The sequence below is a fragment of the Antechinus flavipes genome, chromosome 6 (genome assembly GCF_016432865.1).
Source record: "Antechinus flavipes isolate AdamAnt ecotype Samford, QLD, Australia chromosome 6, AdamAnt_v2, whole genome shotgun sequence".
Taxonomy (NCBI): Eukaryota; Metazoa; Chordata; class Mammalia; order Dasyuromorphia; family Dasyuridae; genus Antechinus; species Antechinus flavipes.
The window spans coordinates 25,625,156-25,645,750 of record NC_067403.1 but is presented as its reverse complement, the minus strand read 5'-3'; positions in this window follow the sequence as shown (position 1 = coordinate 25,645,750).

The following is a 20,595-nucleotide window of genomic DNA, read 5'->3' as shown; positions in this document are numbered from 1 at the left end:
TACTCAGTTCTTCAAATTCAATAGAGCCAAAAAACTCTGACATCCATAGAGTCCTAATGGATACCTGGTGGTAGCGCTGACTGTGTTCCCAAATACAAGAGTTATTATAAGACATCAGCAAAGCAATGTGAAAACTCATTTTGGGTGATAAGAAATGAAGGATGAGTGGAGGAAATCTCAGGTAAGAAGCCCAGTTGAGGCACTTGAGTCTGAGTAAGCAGATGAAAATGATATTGTCAACTGGGTAATGATTGTTTACTTCACTGTGAGATCGGTTGCTTGGTAAAATGGTATCCCAGTGGTCTAAAGTCAGGCTTTTCTGGAAGAGATTCAGAAGAACTCTGAAACTTTAAAAATAGCTGATTTAAAATGAGTAACCAAGGGGAAAATAAAGAAACAGTTCCAATCTCTCTCAATGCAGAATAGAATAAAGCTGACTTAATCAGGTGGTAAACACTGCTTTTCAGGACTTATATCGATGCCATTTTAAAACCTTGTCTTGACATTTAAGAGCTTATGTCTCAAAGTGACAAATTTGGCTACTAGCTCCACTGATCTCTAGTTACCATGGGACCCCAGAGTATTTTCTGGATATAGTAATTGCTTAATGAATGCCAGTTGATTGACTGTTGAATGAAGGTCCAGGACTCATATATTTCTTTGCCTATAAGTATAGTACCTTGTTAAATTGTGTATTCCAAATATAGATCTTTGCTGCTTGAGTACTGAATTCAGGTTTCATAAATTAATTAAATTTAGCAAATATTTATTTAATCTTTTTTCTTTTCTGCAGAAAAGCCCTCTAGTGTAGTGAAGAGTAGACTAGAATTACAGGATCTGAGTTTCCTATAGACATTTTCTAGGAAATCAACAGCAGACCAGAAAGCATGGAGAACAGGGAGAATTTTACAGTAATCCGAGCTTGAATTGGCAGGTTGGATTGAACCAAAAATGAAGGGTTATAATTACTGTGGGTTTTTTTTTTTTCCTGACAAGACAAGTTGAGCATAATACTATCAAACCTCAATGGGAGATGAGCAATGAAGATGTATACATCACAAATCTTGACACACTTTTGGATCAGCAAAATAGATGATAACAGATTCGGAAAATATTTCCAAACCCTGATAGAATATTAATGAAAAATAGGACCCATCACCCCGAGGCAAGAATAGAAAGATTAACAAGTTCTCAGAAAAAAAAAAAAGATGATTGATAGATATTCTCACAGCTCATGAAAACTATATGGTTAAAATTCTAGAGAAATTCTTCTGAAGCAAAAAAGAGACTCAGAGAAATCCGCCCTCTGTTGGTAATAACCAACCATGAATATGCTGGCAGAGAAATATTGAACAAATGGTTGAATGGTAGAGATTTGTTTATAGAAATGTAGGGCTTTCTGATTGCAATGCAAGGCAAAGTCATTACCAGATATTACAGAAAAGTTATCCTTAGGGAGCTAAGATTTATGGATTGATGTACTCCATTTTGTAAGGAAATCATTGTGCAGTTATAATCTATCATTGCAGGTTACAGATACTGACTTTTATCTAGAAAGACATGACCTAGTGACTAGTAGCCTAGGACTGTTTATAAACCAATAGATTAAAATATCCCAGTGTCTTAAGTCCAGATCCAAAGATATTCTTGTGAATTCAACAAACAAAATATACTGAAACAAATGCATCCTTACAGAAAAAACCCCATTGCCTAAAATTGTCTGGCTATTATATTGTTTGATAAAAATTCAAGAGAATGTTTACAGCAAATTCCACCATACTGAATAGTTGTTATCTCCAAAATTCATGGGATAAAAAAAATTGAAACTTAATGGAGGAAATCAAAACCATATGGCAATAGGAGGAGATACATATGATCCTATCTGTTACTCCAGTGGGTCTAAAGCTGCTTTCAGTAAACATACAGAGAATCTGTTTATATCTCAATATTCTTTTAATTATTAAAAAGTAGTCATTTTATTACAAATCATAAAATATAAAATATTCATAGGATGATGACTTGTCTTAAGACTTTCTATTTAAAGTTGATTAAACAGGAAGAGAATAAGATAATATCAAAATTATAGCAGCTGATATTTATATAAATAAAGCTTTAAGGTTTATAAAGCACTTTCCATGCATTTTCTCATTTGAGTCACACAATAATCATATAAAGTAGATAACACAGATTTTATTCCTTCCATTTTATACATGAATAAATCGAAACTGAGAATTTGTGACTTATTCAGGATAACCCAGTTATCAAATGTCAGAAGTATGTCTCTCTTTATTCAAGTCTAACATGCTTTTTATTCTAAGAAAATGAAACCCTAGGCTGAAATATTTCTGGTAGGATACATATTTAAGAAGGATATTTAGGAGATGAATCCAATGGTATCACATGGTTCTTTGTTAAAATTATGTCCAAAGTATTAAAGTTCACGAACTCCAATTGCTGGTAGGTTTTAATATTGTGTATTGGGAAAAGAAGAGGATTGATGAAGAGACAAAATCTCTTTCCTTCTGTGTAAGGGATGGAGATGGTATAATATACAACATAGAAAAAGTAGTCTATAATTACATTTTACTTCTGTTTTGTCAAGATTGGGCTGAAAAGAGAGAGAGAATGAGTGGTTAATTGGAAATTAATATACATGATAAGAGAACATAAAGTTGTTCTTGATTAGTTCAAATCAAAAGGTCCAGATGAACTATGTCATAGGAAGGTGGAACAACTGGAACATGTAATTGTTGACAGTCAGTGATATGTCAAAAAATGTTTAAGAGTCATAAAATAACAATAGGATTAGAAGAAGGCAAATATCATTCTGATTTTTGATAAAAGAAGGAGAATAAAGTTCAATAACTATAGATTAGGGAGTTCGACTTTGATTCCTGGAAAAACTCCAGAATATGTTATAATTGAATACATAAATCTGTTTCTTTAGAGATCATAGTCCATTTCTTCTCACAAGTGAAATTTATGATTATTTGTCTGCTTCTAAAAAACAACTCTTTGGTTTATATTTATATAAACTCTATTGGTTTAGCACTAAATATATAAATTAATTTATATAACAGTATCATTTTTATTATATTGGCTCAGCCTGACCATGAACAATGAATGTTTTTCCTATTATTAAAATCTTAGTTTGTTCCTGAAGACAGTTTTATGATTCTATTTATAATAGTTGTGTGTTTCTTAATAGATCAATGCTCAGCTATTTTGTGTTTTGTAGTTTATCCAAGGAATTCATCTTTCTATTTTCTATTCTCTTTCTATTTGTTAATACTGAATGGAAATGATACTAATTTCGAGGATTTCTTTGTGCTACCAATTAGCTGAAACGATGGCCATTTTAATTAGCTTTTCTTTTTGAGTAGAAATTTCTGAGTAGACCATTATGATATTTGTAAAATGAAATAATTTTGTCTCCTTTTGTCAACATTTGCACCTTTAATTTATCCTATTTAATTGCTGTTGCTTTCATTTCTAGAACTACTTCAAGCAATACTATACACATAGAGAATCCTTATTTGATTCTTATATCTTTTGGGAAAGATTATAAAGTTTTCTACATTGCAAATTATATATCATAGTAATAATAATTAAAATTTATATAACACTTTAAATTTTACAAATTGATTTGTAATTATCATCACAATAAACATGAGATAGGTGTTATTAATTAGCTTGGTTTTACAAGTGAAGATATTGAAGCAGAGAGGTTGTGACATACCCAGGATCACACAGTTAGAAAACTTTTGAGGCAAGGTTTGAATTCATGTCTTTTCTCTAGTTTTTGCATTCTATCCTTTATGATGTCCAGTTCTTTCATTCCCTGATTCAAGTCATTAAGTTATTTTAAATTAAAAAAATTCCACAACCTAGCAAATTCCTATGAGATCAAGCATTACAGAACGAGTTCTTCTGCTTCTATGACTTAGTTCAAGAGTTAGTGCATGGTTCTTTCCACAGTTTCATTTCTTTTCTCCAAAATTACTGAAGCCAGTCCTCTAGGCACCAAGCTTCAACAAAAATGACATTTTTTCACCATTAAATATGAAGTGAAATGAATGAGCTCTAGGTTACTGATGTTGATTGCTTAGGAGACAGGCCATACCTGCATCTCCCAACAGATCACTGCCCTTTGATTCAGAAGAGATGAGTTTAGATAGTAAAACAGTAAATCTAATCATTTTGTACAGAACCCAGTCATTGTAAGCTGATAAAGAAGGATATTAATTTCAAATTACTATATAATTTATGATGCTGAATTTTAGTTCCAAGTACTCATCATACCCATATCTCTTTCATAAAGTAAGATAGAAATAAACATTAGATAAGGATGGGCAAGTATAAAGCTCTGGCAGGAACATATACTTGAGTATGGCTGAGCTGTAATGCTTGTGGATATTTAGAGTGAAGTAAATGAAATTCTTCTCCACACCCAACTTGACTTTCTCTATCTAATTTTTGTTACTGCCTTCTTCAAATTAATTCAGATAAAAGGATGGTTCTCAATTAAAGGGGAAGGGGATGTGCTCTACAGTGTAGGGCAGAGTAGAGTGAGATAAAGATCAAGTTGGTTAACTTGCACCTTAAGAAAAAGCTGCTGATGTAGATGGCTAGACATATTATAGACCAGACAGCCCAACCTTGGTATCACTAGACTATCTCCTACTTTATATTTTGCCCTGTGAAATCTCACATTCCTGTCAAAGTGGCGGAATATGTACTCCTTTCTCAAGGAAACAGATATTTGATTCATAAAAGCTTTCTGTTGGTTGAAGCAATTTCAATGTAACGAACACATTTTTCAAGACATGAACGAATTAGTTGAGTTATGAAACAGCTCCAGCCAAGTCTTTGAAAGGGACTCACTTGAAGCATGAGACAAATAGCTTTTATAAAAAGAATTGTATTGGTAGGAGATCCTTTGGTCTCTGACTCATTCCTTTTTTCACCATCTCTGTCACAATATTTCTCCATATGAGAAAAAAGGAGTTTCTAGTATAAACACTGTTTAAATTAATTTTCTTATGCTTCTCTACCATCACTCCAAGAAACCTCTAGCATTCTCCTCCCCACAAAGAAATATTTATAACACACAACTGATGGCAATGCTTTTATTTCTTAATAGTCCCAGAACAAAAGCAATTCAGGATGCTAATCACTTATAATAATATTTCTAAACAGGTGAATCACAAATTCTTTATTGTGGATTCTCCATATTATGCCTGAAAGAATAAAACAGATACCAACAGGTTTTAATTTTTACTTCTGCAAGAAAATTTTTGTTTTATACAAAAGCAATTCCATGTACTTTTCCATTTCTAAGTCAGAAAATAATTGAGTGTGTCACAGTACATTTTCTTTGTTGTCTCCACTAAATAGAGTTATATAGACAAGGGACGTTGATGCCGGTGCTTTAATGACTGCAGTGTTATTCAGAACCTTGTACATTTTGACCTCAGTAGAAGTTGCTCAATTAAGCATAAGAACTTACTTTTCTCTGCTCTATTCATAAATACACAAGTAGAAGAGATGATGTTTCTGAAAAGAAATGACTTTTTTTTTTTGGCTTGAGTAGGCATGCAGATACTTATGCTGTTAAATATACATATGTGGAATTGAAAAACAATGATTTTTCCCCTTCAGTGGCCAAATTTAGAAGCCATATTTAGTGTGTCTAGGAGTTTCTGGGATAGGTGTTGGGAATGATTTCTAAATTTGCTTCAGTCATCAACAATAATGACATGGCAATGACATATTTTTAAAAATGTTTTCTATTACAGAAAACTATTCATAACATATACATAATTTATGACTTCTTCATTATTCAACCATTATTTAGTAAAATTTTTATACCTACTGGAATATTAATATGTTATAAACAAGTGTAAATACTCCCATTTTAATTAAAATACTTTAGCAAGAAGTTTGAAGAGAAAGTTCCTGTGAATAATAAATAGTACGAGGAACAAGCAATATGGTAAAGTGCAGAATAAAAGCCAATTACTGAGAAAAAATGCCAATAGACTCATTCAACTTAACCACAAATGGCTTTTTAGCTTTTTATTATTATCACAAAGTACTTTATAACAACAATTTTGAAGATATATTCCTTCCTGCATTTTGTTGAAATATGTTACAAAGATTTCTCTAGGGAATGTGTTATTAAATATAGAAGAGTCTTCTAATTCAGTGTGGAAAGTGTTGATTAAATGAAGAGCAAAATTAGATTTCTTTAGCGTTCCCATTTGTACCATAGTCTCCAGTGGGCAACCCTCTTGATTGTTCATGATTCCTCCTGGATTTTAGAAAATAATAAACACATCTTATAGGAAATATTAATAATGTTTTGGATGACTTTTAGCATTATGTATAAATATTACTATGCTATTAGTAGCACTTTGGATTTTGTGTCCAAAATTAAAATGAATTTTATAAATAGTATGAAAAATATATTTGAAAATCTCAAATGATTTTGTTTCACTGACTATAAGAGGAAAAGAAAAAGAAAAGGTTTTATTTATGTATAGAAGAATTGCACATGTTTAACATATATTGGATTACTTGCCACCTAGAGGAGGAGGTGGGGGGACACAGGGAGGAAAAAATTAGACTGCAAGATTTTGAAAGAGTGAATGTTGAAAACTATCTATGCATGTGTTTTGAAAATGAAAAGCTTTATTAAAAAAAAACTTTTATTTTCATCCTTCCTGTTCTATATTCTTTAGAATAGAAAACAGCAGGAAATTTCTGTTGGGTATAGTCCAAAGAATGGTGGTTAAGGAAATACTAAATAAAAAAGAGGTGGATGCAAAACCATTCCTGCCTTCTAGACATTAAAATCTTTGTATTATTTTATTTTTATCAGATTTATGCTTTTGTTAATATAGAAAACTCTAATGGAATAATAATAATAATAATAGTTTACAAAACATTTACTATGTGCCAGGCACATTTCACAAATGAGGAAATAGAGGCACAAAGCAAGTGACTTTTCTTCTGTGTCTGATACAGCTAGTGCCATGTACAAAGTTAGTAACTGTCTGAAGTTGTATTTGAACTCAGGTCTTCCTTACTTCCAAGTTTGGCCACTTTATCCATTCTACCGCTGCTTCTACAAATGTCACTGGACACCTTCTCAGCAATTTATAGTTTTGATAGTTGCCTAAGAAACTGAGAGATTTAGTGACTCTTAGGGTCATGGAGTCAGAAGCAAAACTAGAACCTGCCACTCGAGACTTGAATCTGCTTCTTCCTGGCAGTGAAGCTTTATTACTATGCCCCTGAAATCTGTCAATGTTTTGATGGAAGGAAAAATGGTTTGGGAGTCAGAATACTTAAAAGTCTGGTCCCATTCTATCACTACCATTAGTGATACCTAAACCAATACTAATATCTTGGAGAAGATATGTCAAAATGGTGAAGCTTCAGTTTCCTCATTTGCAAAATGTGACATTTGGACTAAATAATTTCTAAAATCCCTCCCAGTTCTAATGTCCTTATCTGTGCTTGTTCATGCCTTTATATAGGTGCAAAATATGGAATTAGGTAAAGTTCCAGTGTGACATTTCTAGTATAATCTGCACCCCAAAAGTTAAATTTCAAGTTGAATAGACTAGATTCTAATCTTAGTTCTTTAGCAACCAAGAATTTTCTTTAGAAACCACAGAATAAAAATATTGTCTAGCTCTAAAACTAAAAATAAAACAGTGCCATGTCCCATGCCAAGTGTTCATGGTAATGCAGGTATTGCTTTGTTGCCTAGTCATTTTTCAGTCATGTTTGACCCTTCATAACTCCACTTGGGATTTTCTTTGCAAAGATGTTGCAATGGTTTTCCACTTTCTTCTCCAGCTCATTTTACAGATAAGGAAACTGAGGCTTCAGTTAAGTGACTTGCCCAAAATCACATAGTAAGTATCTGAGGCCAGATTTGAACTCATATTCAATCTTCTTGAAGGTAGAGAGCATACTGGGCTAGGATCTGGGAAATAATGAATAGACTTTGGATTCCCTTAGAATAGAGCAAAGAAACTCTCTTTGCCCATGCATATTGGTGCCTTGTCTTCAACTTATTTTCTTTGATTGCAGCTGCCAAGAATGCTGCAAGGTTAAGGGACTTCCCGAAGTTACATATCTAGTAGGAGTTGGGGAAGGGGTGGGACTCAAATAAAAGCCTTCCTGGTTTCAAGGCTGATTTTTAAAAATCTATTATATTACACATAGACCTCTCTTTTGCAGATGCAAAATATACACCAATAATTCCATGGTGAGAATGGCAGGGATAATAGAGAGATCAGGAAAAGTCTTGAGAAGCCATGTAAGAGGTGATACTTGAATTGAACTTTGGAGAAAGCTAAATTTTATTTCTCTTTATAAGAGGAGGAATATATTCCATGGGGGACAACCTAAGCTGAAGCCTGGAAGCGGGATGTGGAATGCCAAATAGGAAGAAGAGCACAAAAAGCTAGTCTGGCTAGAACATAGAATATTTTAGAGGAGATAATGTGAGATAATTGTGGAAAGGAATTATTTTTTCTTCGGAATTCATTTTTTATAAGATTTTTTGACTTCCAAATTTTTCTCCCTTCTTTTTTCCCCTTCTCATGCCCCAAGATGGCAAGCAAGATAGGCTATCCATGTGCGGTGATGTAAAACATGTTTCTGCATTAGTCATGTAGTAAAAGAAGAACCAGAACAAAAATAAAAACAAAAACTATGAAAGAAAACAAAGTGAAAACAATATGCTTCAGTCTGCATTCAGAAGCCATAGTTCTTTTTTTGCACATGGGTAGCATTTGCTATCATGAGTCTTTGGGAAATGTCTTTTTTTAAAAATTTTTATTTAATAATTACTTTATATTGACAGAATCCATGCCAGGGTAATTTTTTTTTTACAACATTATCCTTTGCACTCGTTTCTGTTCCAATTTTTTTCCCCTCCCTCCCTCCACCCCCTCCCCTAGATGGCAAGCAGTCCTTTATATGGTGGATATGTTGCAGTATATCCTAGATACAATATATGTTTGCAGAACCGAACAGTTCTCTTGTTGCATAGGGAGAATTGGATTCAGAAGGTATAAATAACCCGGGAAGAAAAACAAAAATGCAGATAGTTCACATTCGTTTCCCAGTGTTCTTTCTTTGGGTGTAGCTGCTTTTGTCCGTCATTTATCAATTGAAACTCAGGTCTCTTTGTCAAAGAAATTTACTTCCATCAAAATATGTCCTCATACAATATCATTGTCGAAGTGTATAATGATCTCCTGGTTCTGCTCATTTCATTTAGCATCAGTTCATGTAAGTCTCGCCAGTCCTCTCTGGATTCATCCTGCTGGTCATTTCTTACAGAACAATAATATTCCATAACATTCATATACCACAATTTACCCAGCCATTCTCCAATTGATGGGCATCCATTCATTTTCCAGTTTCTAGCCACTACAAACAGGGCCGCTACAAACATTTTGGCACATACAGGTCCCTTTCCCTTCTTTAGTATTTCTTTGGGATATAAGCCCAATAGAAACACTGCTGGATCAAAGGGTATGCACAATTTGATAATTTTTTGGGCATAATTCCAGATTGCTCTCCAGAATGGTTGGATTCGTTCACAACTCCACCAACAATGCATTAGTGTCCCAGTTTTCCCGCATCCCCTCTAACATTCATCATTATTTTTTCCTGTCATCTTAGCCAATCTGACAGGTGTGTAGTGGTATCTCAGAGTTGTCTTAATTTGCATTTCTCTGATCAATAATGATTTGGAACACTCTTTCATATGAGTGGTAATAGTTTCCATTTCATCCTCTGAAAATTGTCTGTTCATATCCTTTGACCATTTATCAATTGGAGAATGGCTTGATTTCTTATAAATTTGAGTCAGTTCTCTATATATTTTGGAAATGAGGCCTTTATCAGAACCTTTAACTGTGAAGATATTTTCCCAGTTTGTTGCTTCCCTTCTAATCTTGTTTGCATTAGTTTTGTTTGTACAAAGGCTTTTTAATTTGATGTAATCAAAATTTTCTATTTTGTGATCAGTAATGGTCTCTGGTTCATCTTTGGTCACAAATTTCTTTCTCCTCCACAAGTCTGAGAGATAAACTATTCTATGTTCCTCTAATTTATTTATAATCTCGTTCTTTATGCCTAGGTCATAGACCCATTTTGATCTTATCTTGGTATATGGTGTTAAGTGTGGGTCCATGCCTAATTTCTGCCATACTAATTTCCAATTATCCCAGCAGTTTTTATCAAATAATGAATTCTTTTCCCAGAAGTTAGGGGCTTTGAGTTTGTCAAACACTAGATTGCTATAGTTGACTATTCTGTCTTGTGAATCTAACCTTTTCCACTGATCCACTAATCTATTTCTTAGCCAATACCAAATGGTTTTGGTGACTGCTGCTTTATAATATAATTTTAGATCAGGTACAGCTAGGCCACCTTCATTTGATTTTTTTCATTAATTCCCTTGAGATTCTCGACTTTTTATTGTTCCATATGAATTTTGTTGTTATTTTTTCTAGGTCATTAAAATATTTTCTTGGAAGTCTGATTGGTATAGCACTAAATAAATAGATGAGTTTAGGGAGTATTGTCATCTTTATTATGTTTGCTTGGCCGATGGGAAATGTCTTGAATCATTGTATTGCTGAGAAGAGTTAAGTCTGTTGTTGATATATACAATGTTGCTTTCACTGGTACAGTATTACCATGGTTCTGCTCACTTCACTCAGCATCAGTTCATGTAAATCTTGGAAAAGTAATACTGACAGAAAAAGTTTGGGGTTCCTCTTGGAATGAAGTTACCATCTTCCCAATGATCCCCTCTTCCTCAACATAACTGCATCTCACTGGGATTTGGCTTTAAACCTCAATGAAGCTTGAGGATCATTGTGATCCAGATCATGGCTTCTTGAACCCTACGTCAGTAGACAGGCATCTATCAAGATGGAAGGACTTCGGTGGTGACCTTTTATCTTAAAAATCAGCAAAGGAAATTTCTTTATTGGGTTAGCTACCCAATGATGACATTTTTGGCTTAAGCAACTCATGAAACCTTATCCTAAAGACATCAATTTAGAGCACGTAGCTGGCCTGATAAAAATTACAAGTGGATTTTTGAATATTAAGATATGCAGCAAGTAATGTGGTGGATATTTAAGGAAAGAAAGCACATATCTGACACTTTTATGGCTTTTCAAACTTTACAAAGTGTTTTACTTACGATATTAAATAGCTAAATCTTCATTCCTTCCCATGCTTAGAGCAGAAACCATTTGCTTTCATTTTCCCTCTATTGAGGGAGGACTTAACACAGTGACATGTACATAGTGGACATTTAATAAATGCTTGTTATTTAAATTATTATTATTATTATTTTTTTGCCAATAAGTAAACTGTGACTCAGTAACATTAAATGTTTTGTTCAGAGTCACAAGTAAGAGCAAAACTGGGATTCAAACTTTTGCTAAATATAGTTTTATTTCAAAAGAGCCATTCTTCTATTTTCTCCCTTCCATTCCTCTTTTGTCTCATCCACTCATATCTGAAACTGCAAGACAGAGGCCACTCTGCCAATGAATACATTTTCTAGTTCCTGGCTCTCATAACCTTAGATCTATGAGGGACCAAAATGGTCATTATCTCCACCCCTCTCACTTTACACATGGGGAAATTGAGGTTCAAATGAGTCAAGTTGTCCATTGTTACTAAATGCCAGGGCTGGCATTAGAATTTATATCCCTGGACCCCAAATCTAGTACTCCTTCCCCTAAGACATGTCATATACCACAAATAAGGATATCTTCATTGTATATTCTGAGAGATGAACATTTTTCACCACCACCGACTGCTGCGGAATCGCAGGTAATGCTGGCAAGCCACCAATAACTCTACATGAAAGAGTAAGTCAGAACAGAGGAAAGAATTCATGCTATCTATATCTGCCTCCACTCAATTACCAATGGAATCTAGGAAAAAAACAAACATAAAAAATTGAGTTCCCTATCCTTCATTTAAAGATAGTTGATTTCTATGTTTTAAGCTATGTTTTAATGGAGTCGGCCCTAGACAAAGAAAGGTTTGTTTTCTCCTCATTTTCTGGACTGCATCAAGGCTCAGTGTACATGCTGAGCTGTATGGACTTATACAGCTCATGGCTGACACTAGCATAAAAATGTAATTAAAGTATTGAATCGCTCCTCCTTTTCTCCAAATCTCCTCTGCTTCCTTATCTTAGAGGTGACCTTAGGCTTTAAAATAGAATCCTCAATTCGCTCCATAGAGAGAAGCCCTTCAGGATTTAAACAAGTGGATCTTCTCCCCAGGGTGGCCGTACCTAATGCTCACACTAATTATGGCCCTTATGTGTAGAAGCTTTAATGACAGTAAACTTCCCAGTGTGATGCTCCTAGCTGCTGTCACTTTTTTTTATCTCTGTAATTATTTCATCTCGACTTGGACAGTCACTCAGACAAGATGGATAGTCAAGGCTTTCAGATTTTGAGTTAGTTGGAGAGATTGGTAAACTTGTTTCAGTGGGGCGCCTCCAACTCCCTACCAGGTTCTATTTCTAACTACTCTCAGCTTTGTGTTTCTAAAATGAACAAATGCAATACTACTCCTGTTTGTGGCCAAGTAGTAGCAAAAGCTTAGGATAGCCAGCCAGGGAGGAATGGAAAGTTCCCTTCAGTCGTCATGAGCCATTTCTCTAGATATGACAGTTTGGCAAGCTGGAGCATTTACATTTCTTATTGGAGCAGAATGCTCTTCACTCTTAGATATCATCTTACTCACCCCTTCTTCACTTTAGATTGTAGCCAAACTATCTTATTTGCTGTTCCTCATAGAAGCCATTCCGCCTTTTGGCTATTTATTTTAGTCTTTACTAAATATTAGTATGTTCTCCCTTCATTGACCCTTGGAACCCCATTCTCCCTTCACGGTGCGCAGTTCAGATGTCATTTTGTGTAAGGCTTTTATCATCCTTCTTTGTCATAAGAGCTTCTTCCCCCTTCTCCCCTCCAATCCTCAATGCTGAAAGTACAATAACTATTCACAGGTCTCACCCTACTGTTTGAGCCATATGGAAGGGATTCTCTACTCTGTTTCTGGTCTTGGCTGGTTAGTTCAGTTAGTCCAGGGCCCCCTGAACTCCCAGAGGCTCACCATATTGGTGCTGGATTGAACACAGATATCCTAGTCCTTTTAACCCTGCTGAAGCTCAGAGCTCCTGAGCTCTAGTGATCCATCATCCTTCGCTTCCCCAGTAAGAAGGATTATAGGGCTGTAACTCCATTCCACATTCTACATTCGTTTTGTAAGTGCTTTGTATCTATTCATAAAGGATATGAACACTTTCTTCCTCCATTTCTCTCAACTACCAACGTCATAAGCAACGGCAGGGTTTTTGGTTTTTGCCTCTGCATCCTTAGTACCAATCATGTTTTGTATGTATAGTAAACACTTAATAAATGCTTATTGAATTGAATTATGTAGACCTAAATTGAACTGCCAACCTATTAACACTCCTCACTCACAGTAATTATTATGGGCAGCTTGAAGCCTGGAGTTATAAAACATGGGTTAAAAATCAGAGAAACATGGATTTAGAGGTCGCCTAACCCAGCCACTTTACAGATAAAGAAACTGAGCCAAGAGTGATGAAAGGACTTTGTCAACATCATAAAAGTAAGTTCGCCCTCTGACTCTCAATTTTGCAGTCTCCATTGCCTTATATTCCCTCCACCATCCTCCGTGTAATATAGAGAAAAGAGCTCTGTATTTGGAATTAATTAATATTTAGAAATAAAGCTGTGAATCCTGCCTCTGCCATTTATTAGCTTAGTTAATTTTGTTAAGTGCCACAATCTCTCTGGGTCTCAGTTTCCTCATCTGTAAAATGACCTTGAAAGTACCATCCAGGTTTGAGTCTATCTACCTTGATTGGAAGTTTTATCACTGCCCTTAGCTAACTGTGTAACCTTGAGCAAATCCTAATTCTCTCTGAGCTTTAGTTCCTCTATCACTAAAAAGAGCTGATTTGACTGCATCATTAAACTATCACATTCAATCTCTATATGTCTCAAATATTTCTTAAGTATTCTGAAATTAGTGGAGAAAGCAAAGAAGGAAAGGTGAGACTAGAATTGTCCCATTAGAGGAGAATGAGAAATCAGTCTGTGAGCTGGGCCTCTAGTTTTATTTATCTTTTTTGTATATGTTCCAGCAAACAAAGGTCTTTGTTTGATATGCAAGTATATTTTATCTAGGTCTGACTTTGGGAAAGAAATGGAGGAGACCCAAAGATGACAGGGACAAGCTGAAAGTATGAGGAGTTACTGACAATTTGTTGATCGTGAGATTAATTTTCATTGTTTATCTTAAGTGACCCGAATTTGTTTTCATATGGTTTAATCTTCTTGAATCTGTTTTTCTTTTTTTAAGAATTCTGAACTACAAAGGATAGAATTAATTGTCCTTTGTTCCCTGATCATGAGGTCAGGGAAGTAATGCCATAACATGCAAGTGAATTGGATTTAAGTGAGAGTGGAGGGTGCAGTCACCAGCCTCATCCTCTCTTCCAGAGCTATCTGGGTCCAATGGTAGGATTTAGAGTAGGATGGGCTGGAAATGACCCTGGATGCAGTAGGAGAGTCAGTGTAAGTGATTTAGGCCAAAGAAATACTCTAGGATTCAATAGATCAAAATTGGCTGGATATAGTTTTTAAATTACCAAGATAATTCCCTTCATTATCTCAAGGCCCCTAAAGATGGAAAAGACTTGTTTTCCTATTAATAACTGATTGTGATGTTTGCAACCCCCAAATTAATTTTTAAATTAAGTAAAAATGCAACTATTAATCATTATTGATTACTGTTGCAAAAAGTCGAGCATATATGCCTAATTCGTATTAGATAATGTGTCTGAATTAATTTTCTTTTTGTGCTTATGCAAAAGTGAAAAGATAGGAAATAGTACATTGTCTATGAAACTTATAGATTGACCATAAATTAGTCAACTGTCAACATGTCTATTGATTGTACATTGACCACATTCCAGTTTCAGAGACATAATGTAAAGCCATTTTTGTAAATGTTGGAAAATTGAATGAATAGAATTGAAATTACAAAAAAATAAAAAAAAAAAAGCTTAATAGCAAGGCAGATTGGGGAATGGAGCCCATAAGATAACAATGAGTTAAGTGTCCATTTCAATCTTGAAAACAATAGTCCCTGCATTCAGAGATTACATCATCCAAAGTGAAAGGGATGTGTGGCAATAGCTATTTAAACCTCATTAATAATTTCTGAAAGACAGATTCTAAAAGAATTAATAGGGATTGCATATGAATGAGACTACCCAACGAGAAAAATATAATCCTTTAGAGTTTTAGGGATGGAATATTCAGTTCTTTAACCATTTCTGTATCCTAGCTCTCCCATAAATAGGCTAGAATTATACAGACAGGCTTGCACACACAAGCAGGTATGCTCACATTCATAATCTTCATGATCTCTTTTCACAATATCCCTCTGTTGCTCAATTGATTACCCTATTTAAGAAATATTTCATTAATATTTCAGGACTATATGCAAAATGGAAGATTATGCAACTTTATATTTGAGGGCAGTTTACAGAACAAGTATTTGAAGCTGTCTAAGTATTTCTGGGAAAAAAACAATCTTTCCAAATTGAAACTTTTGCTTTTTTGTAATGGCATACAGCCAAAGAAGAATGCCTTCTTGTTGCTCTCCATCTAAAGCAAAGGTTTCATACTTGCGAGTTACTGAAGCTTGTGTTCCTTGGTATAATGTCATGAGACACCTTCTTCCTTACTAGAATGCCCATTCTGACTGGTGGGGATCTGGTACTGTGGCTGATTGGTATAATGGTAAGATGCCTTCTCTGGAAGTAGATAAAACAAATCTGAATCTCACCTCTGATACTACCTTTGAGGATCTGGGAAAATCAGTTAAAATTCTTGAACCTGCCTCACTTCCCCTATCTTTAAAATGAAGGGTCCTTAAGTTAATAAACTGGTGTATCCTTTGACCCACCAATATCACTGCTAAGTCTATACTCCAAAAAAAAGAAGAAAAGATAGACAAAAATGACCTATTCATGATTATTCTTCTTGTGGTGGTAAAGAATTAGAAATTAAGGTAGTGCCCATCAACTGGGAACTATCTGAAAAAAGTGGATGTTATTGATATAATGCTATTGTGACATAAAAATGATGAAAATAGAGAAATATCTGGGGAGACCTTTATGAACTGATACAAAGAGAAGTGAGCAGAACTAGGGGAACAATTTATACAATGACAATAACATTTAAAGATAAACATCTTGAAAAACAAGAATATACCCAGCCATAATTCCAGAGATGCTATCTCCTGAGAGTAAGAAGATGTAGGAGGAGATATTTAATTTGGGAAGTGGCAAATTTGTTTTCCCCAATTGCATCTTTGTAAAACAAAACAAAACAACATTTTTTTCTTTTGATTTGGGGAGAAGTGACAGAGAAAATATACCTTTTTGTTTAACTAGTTTTTTAAAGATAAAGTTTGATTAGATGATCTCTGAGTCTCTAACTTCCCTTTCATCTCTGGAGCTATAATATAAGGATGTACATGAACATTTACCTCTAGGTTAAAAGAAAACAAAACAAAAATATTGGTGCTATCATTGAGGAGGATATGCTGGAGTCTGACAAAAATTAAAAAATTAGGACAAAGGAGAAAAATATGTATGACACACTTTTAAATTTAATTTGCCTTATTAACATTTTATCCATTTTATGTCTAGACAATAAACAAAATAACAAATTAAGCCTTGATTTGTAGAGTTTACCAGTTTCTGGATATTTTAATTTTATAAATATTTGAAGTGAAAATTTGACACTAGCCTCTCCTTGATTCAGTTGGTGCTGACTCCACACAAACCGTATGTGACTATCCATATAAAATACATATGTGTATAATTCCAACATGCATATCTTAGAACTGCTTTTTAAAAATCTTAGTAGAAATTTATATAGTATTTAAAAAAAGATTTTCAGAATGATTTTTCCACAATTGTCCTGAGAGGTAGGTAGTGTACAAATTTTACTCTTCAATTCACATTTTGTCATAGAAATATCTTGCCCTTTTATATATAGATTAAAAAAAATTCTATGGATAAATCGATAGATTGGAAATCTGTAGATCAAAATCAATGCAACTTGAATTTATTAACCATAATTATTGAGCAAGACAAAATTTTTGGTATATATTATATAATATTAGGAAATAGTAAATAAGGTTTGATTGAAGGGAGGGGAGAGAAGAATATAAATATGTAGGGAAGTGTAGCGAGTCACTGGTTGACTTGCTCTTATATCCTGTGTGAAGTCACATTTCATGTTCTGAATGTCAGGGCAGCTTGGGACATGTTCACAATATTCAGTCGTGCAGGGAAGCTCTCAGTAGGTAACAGCCTCTTTCTTATATGAGTTGTTTGCTAGACTTCCTTTACTAAATTTCTTTATAATTTCTAATCTTATTTTTTTAAAGTGATGAATACTTTCTAGACTTGGTATATATCACATATACACATACACACACACATATACACATCTCCATGCATCTCAGTTATCATTTGTCCTTTATTCAAGGTGACAATGACATCAAGGAAATAATATTATGATATACAAATGAATTGGATTGAAGGGAAACTGGGCTGTGCAAAGTCACTAGACTCATCTTCTCCTCCAGAGCCATTTGGGTCTAGTACCAAGACATAGATCATGATGACTAGACATGTCCCAGGATACAGTGAGAGACCTTAATCTTTTTAAGCAAAGTCTTTAACAGGTCTCAGTTTGACTGAGACAACCACTAACAATACATGTCTATAGACTGTGAAGGTGATCAAGATAATGTTTGAATCTCTCATCTCTGCTCTGTTACCTGTGTGAAACAATTAGCTGCCTAGATACTTGGTCTCTACATAGGGCGTTTAGATTTAGAGAGAATAAATGACCATTCAACTGACTGGCATTTTATTAAAAATTAGCATACCTGTGGTGTGTTTGAGAGTAATTATTTTTCCACTTGGAATATGACTTGGGTATCCCAAATGCTGCTGATTTTGAATGGGGCATCAGAGTCAGAGATTTGTTTTTTTAAATAAACTACTCTTTTTAAGACAATAACAAAGCAAAGGTTGCCTTCAAAAAAATGAACTGATTTCAGGGAGGAATAAATGTGCTAAATCAATCACAGGTTTGTCTTAAAAAGATTTTTGACAGTAAAAAATTTGTCAAGATGATAGAGTGAAAGTATATAGAAATAATCTCAGTTATTAATTCTCCCTCATGTGTGTGTAAGTGCACACACACACCTAATCCAGCAAGTATAACAAAAAAAGAAATTCTGAAGCTGATATGGATAAAAATAGAATCAGACTCAGCTTGAAAGAATCTGATAAAAAATTTAAACATAGAATCTTAGAGTCTCAGAGCAGGAAGAGATTTTCAAGGTTATCTAGTCAAATCTCCAACCAAGAAGGAAAATCTCCCTACAGCCCTCCCTGACAAATGCTGCCCAAGAGATCTTGGGAAAGGAAAATCGTTCTATTGTCCAAAGCCACCAATTCTTATTCTGAGCAGTTTTCTTTGTTAGGAAGTTTTTCTCTCCTATTGAGCTGGTGTGTTGCTTTTTTTGTTCTTCTGATTTAGCTCTCAAGGGCTGAGCAAATTGAGCTATTTGTTTTTTTATATGACAATACTTCAAATGTTTTCATGTTTCCCCTTATTCTTCTCTCTAGGCTAAACATTGCTTTAAACAATCCTCATGTGACATGCTTTCAATTCTCCTTACCATAATGATGACCTTTTTCTGGACATTCTTTGGTGTGTGAATGTTTTATCTAAAATGTATCACTCAAAATTAAACATGGTGCTCCACATGGAAACTAGCCAAGGAAGAGTGCAATGGGAATATCATCTCCTTTAATCTGAACGCCATACTTTTATAAATGAAGTCTTAGGCCACATTCATTTTTTAATTGTCATGCTATTCTGTTATGTTGTAACATATCATATTGTCATGTTATGTGAATTCATTGAATTTGTGTTTTGCTAAACATACTTTTTTGTTGTCCAGTCATATTTCCCCCATCCCGTAAGAATAACGTGAATTTTTAAAAATAATAGGTATGATACTTTACATTTATTTCTCTTAAGTTTGATTGCATCAGGTCCTTATTTCTACTCTGTTGAGGTCTTTTAGATATCTTTTCTGTCATCCACCCTATCGGTTATCCTTTCCAGATTAGAGTCATCTTGAAATTTGGGATGTATACTATTGATAATTTTTATAAAAAAAGATGAAAGCAAAAGACGATAGATTTGTGGCACTTCACAAGAGCCTTCCTATTGATATTACTCTACAAATGAATGTTTGTCTAGTCAAATGACCTGTGCTCAATGTTGTATACATCAACAAACACTTAATAAGCATTTGCTTTGTGCATGATGCTCTATATAGTGCCAAAAGGGAATAAATATGCCACAAACTGCTTTAAATGAATTTACAAGCAAATAGATACAGAATTTACAAATAAACATGTTACAGAGAAGACTTGTAAATACAAAGAAAAGTTCAGCAAAGTTGTTTTGAGAAATTTGAGTAGGAAAAATACCTATTAGTTGGAAAAAGGAGGTCTTAGCGAATGTTTTATAGAAGAGATGGTAAATGAATTGGGTTTTAAAAGAAGGGATAAATTTCAATAAAAGAAGACACCCAAAATGACTGCTGTAGGTGTAGGAGACTGTATAAGTAAAACAATGAGAGAAGAGATGATGGAATGTAAATAGGGGACAAAAAGTAGCTCATCCTGGCTGGAGCAGAATATGTGAATGGGAATAGTATGAGATAAAGGTGAGGATTTGTAATCGTATATTGGAGAATCTGAAATATCAAGATCAGAATTTTATATTTCATTATGTTATAAATGTAAGACAATGAAAATTTTCAAATAAAGTAATGTGAATGGAATCAGGAGTGTGTGTAAAGGAAAAGACAGCATTGTGAAAGGTGGAATTGCACATGATTGAAGGCTAATGGAACAAGATTTTTGAGTAATTAGTAAGAGAAGAATTGAGAGGAGAACTTTTGCCCAAGGAGGTTTAATACGATTTGGTGACTGATTGGATTTGGAGGTGGTTATGAAGAAGAGGAAAGAATGAAGGTGGTTTGGAGTTGACAAACTCTGATGGCTGGAATTTGAAGGGAAAGAGAAATTGGGGAATGATGAACTGACTGTGGGGAAGTTGACTTGGAGGTCGCAGCCTCTGTTTTGCCTGAGGGATTATTTTGTAAATCACTTTTTGAATTCTTTTATTGAAATCCAGGTATTCTACCTCTTTGGCATTGATTGGTTTCCTAAGTGTTTATAAAGTATTTGTTCAATAATTTGGACAGTTATTAAGTAATGATTCTGGGGAGAGAGAGAGAGAAAGGGAAAAGGAGAGGGACAGGAAGACGGAGGGAACAGGGAGAGGGAAAGAAAGAAGAGGGAGAGGGAGA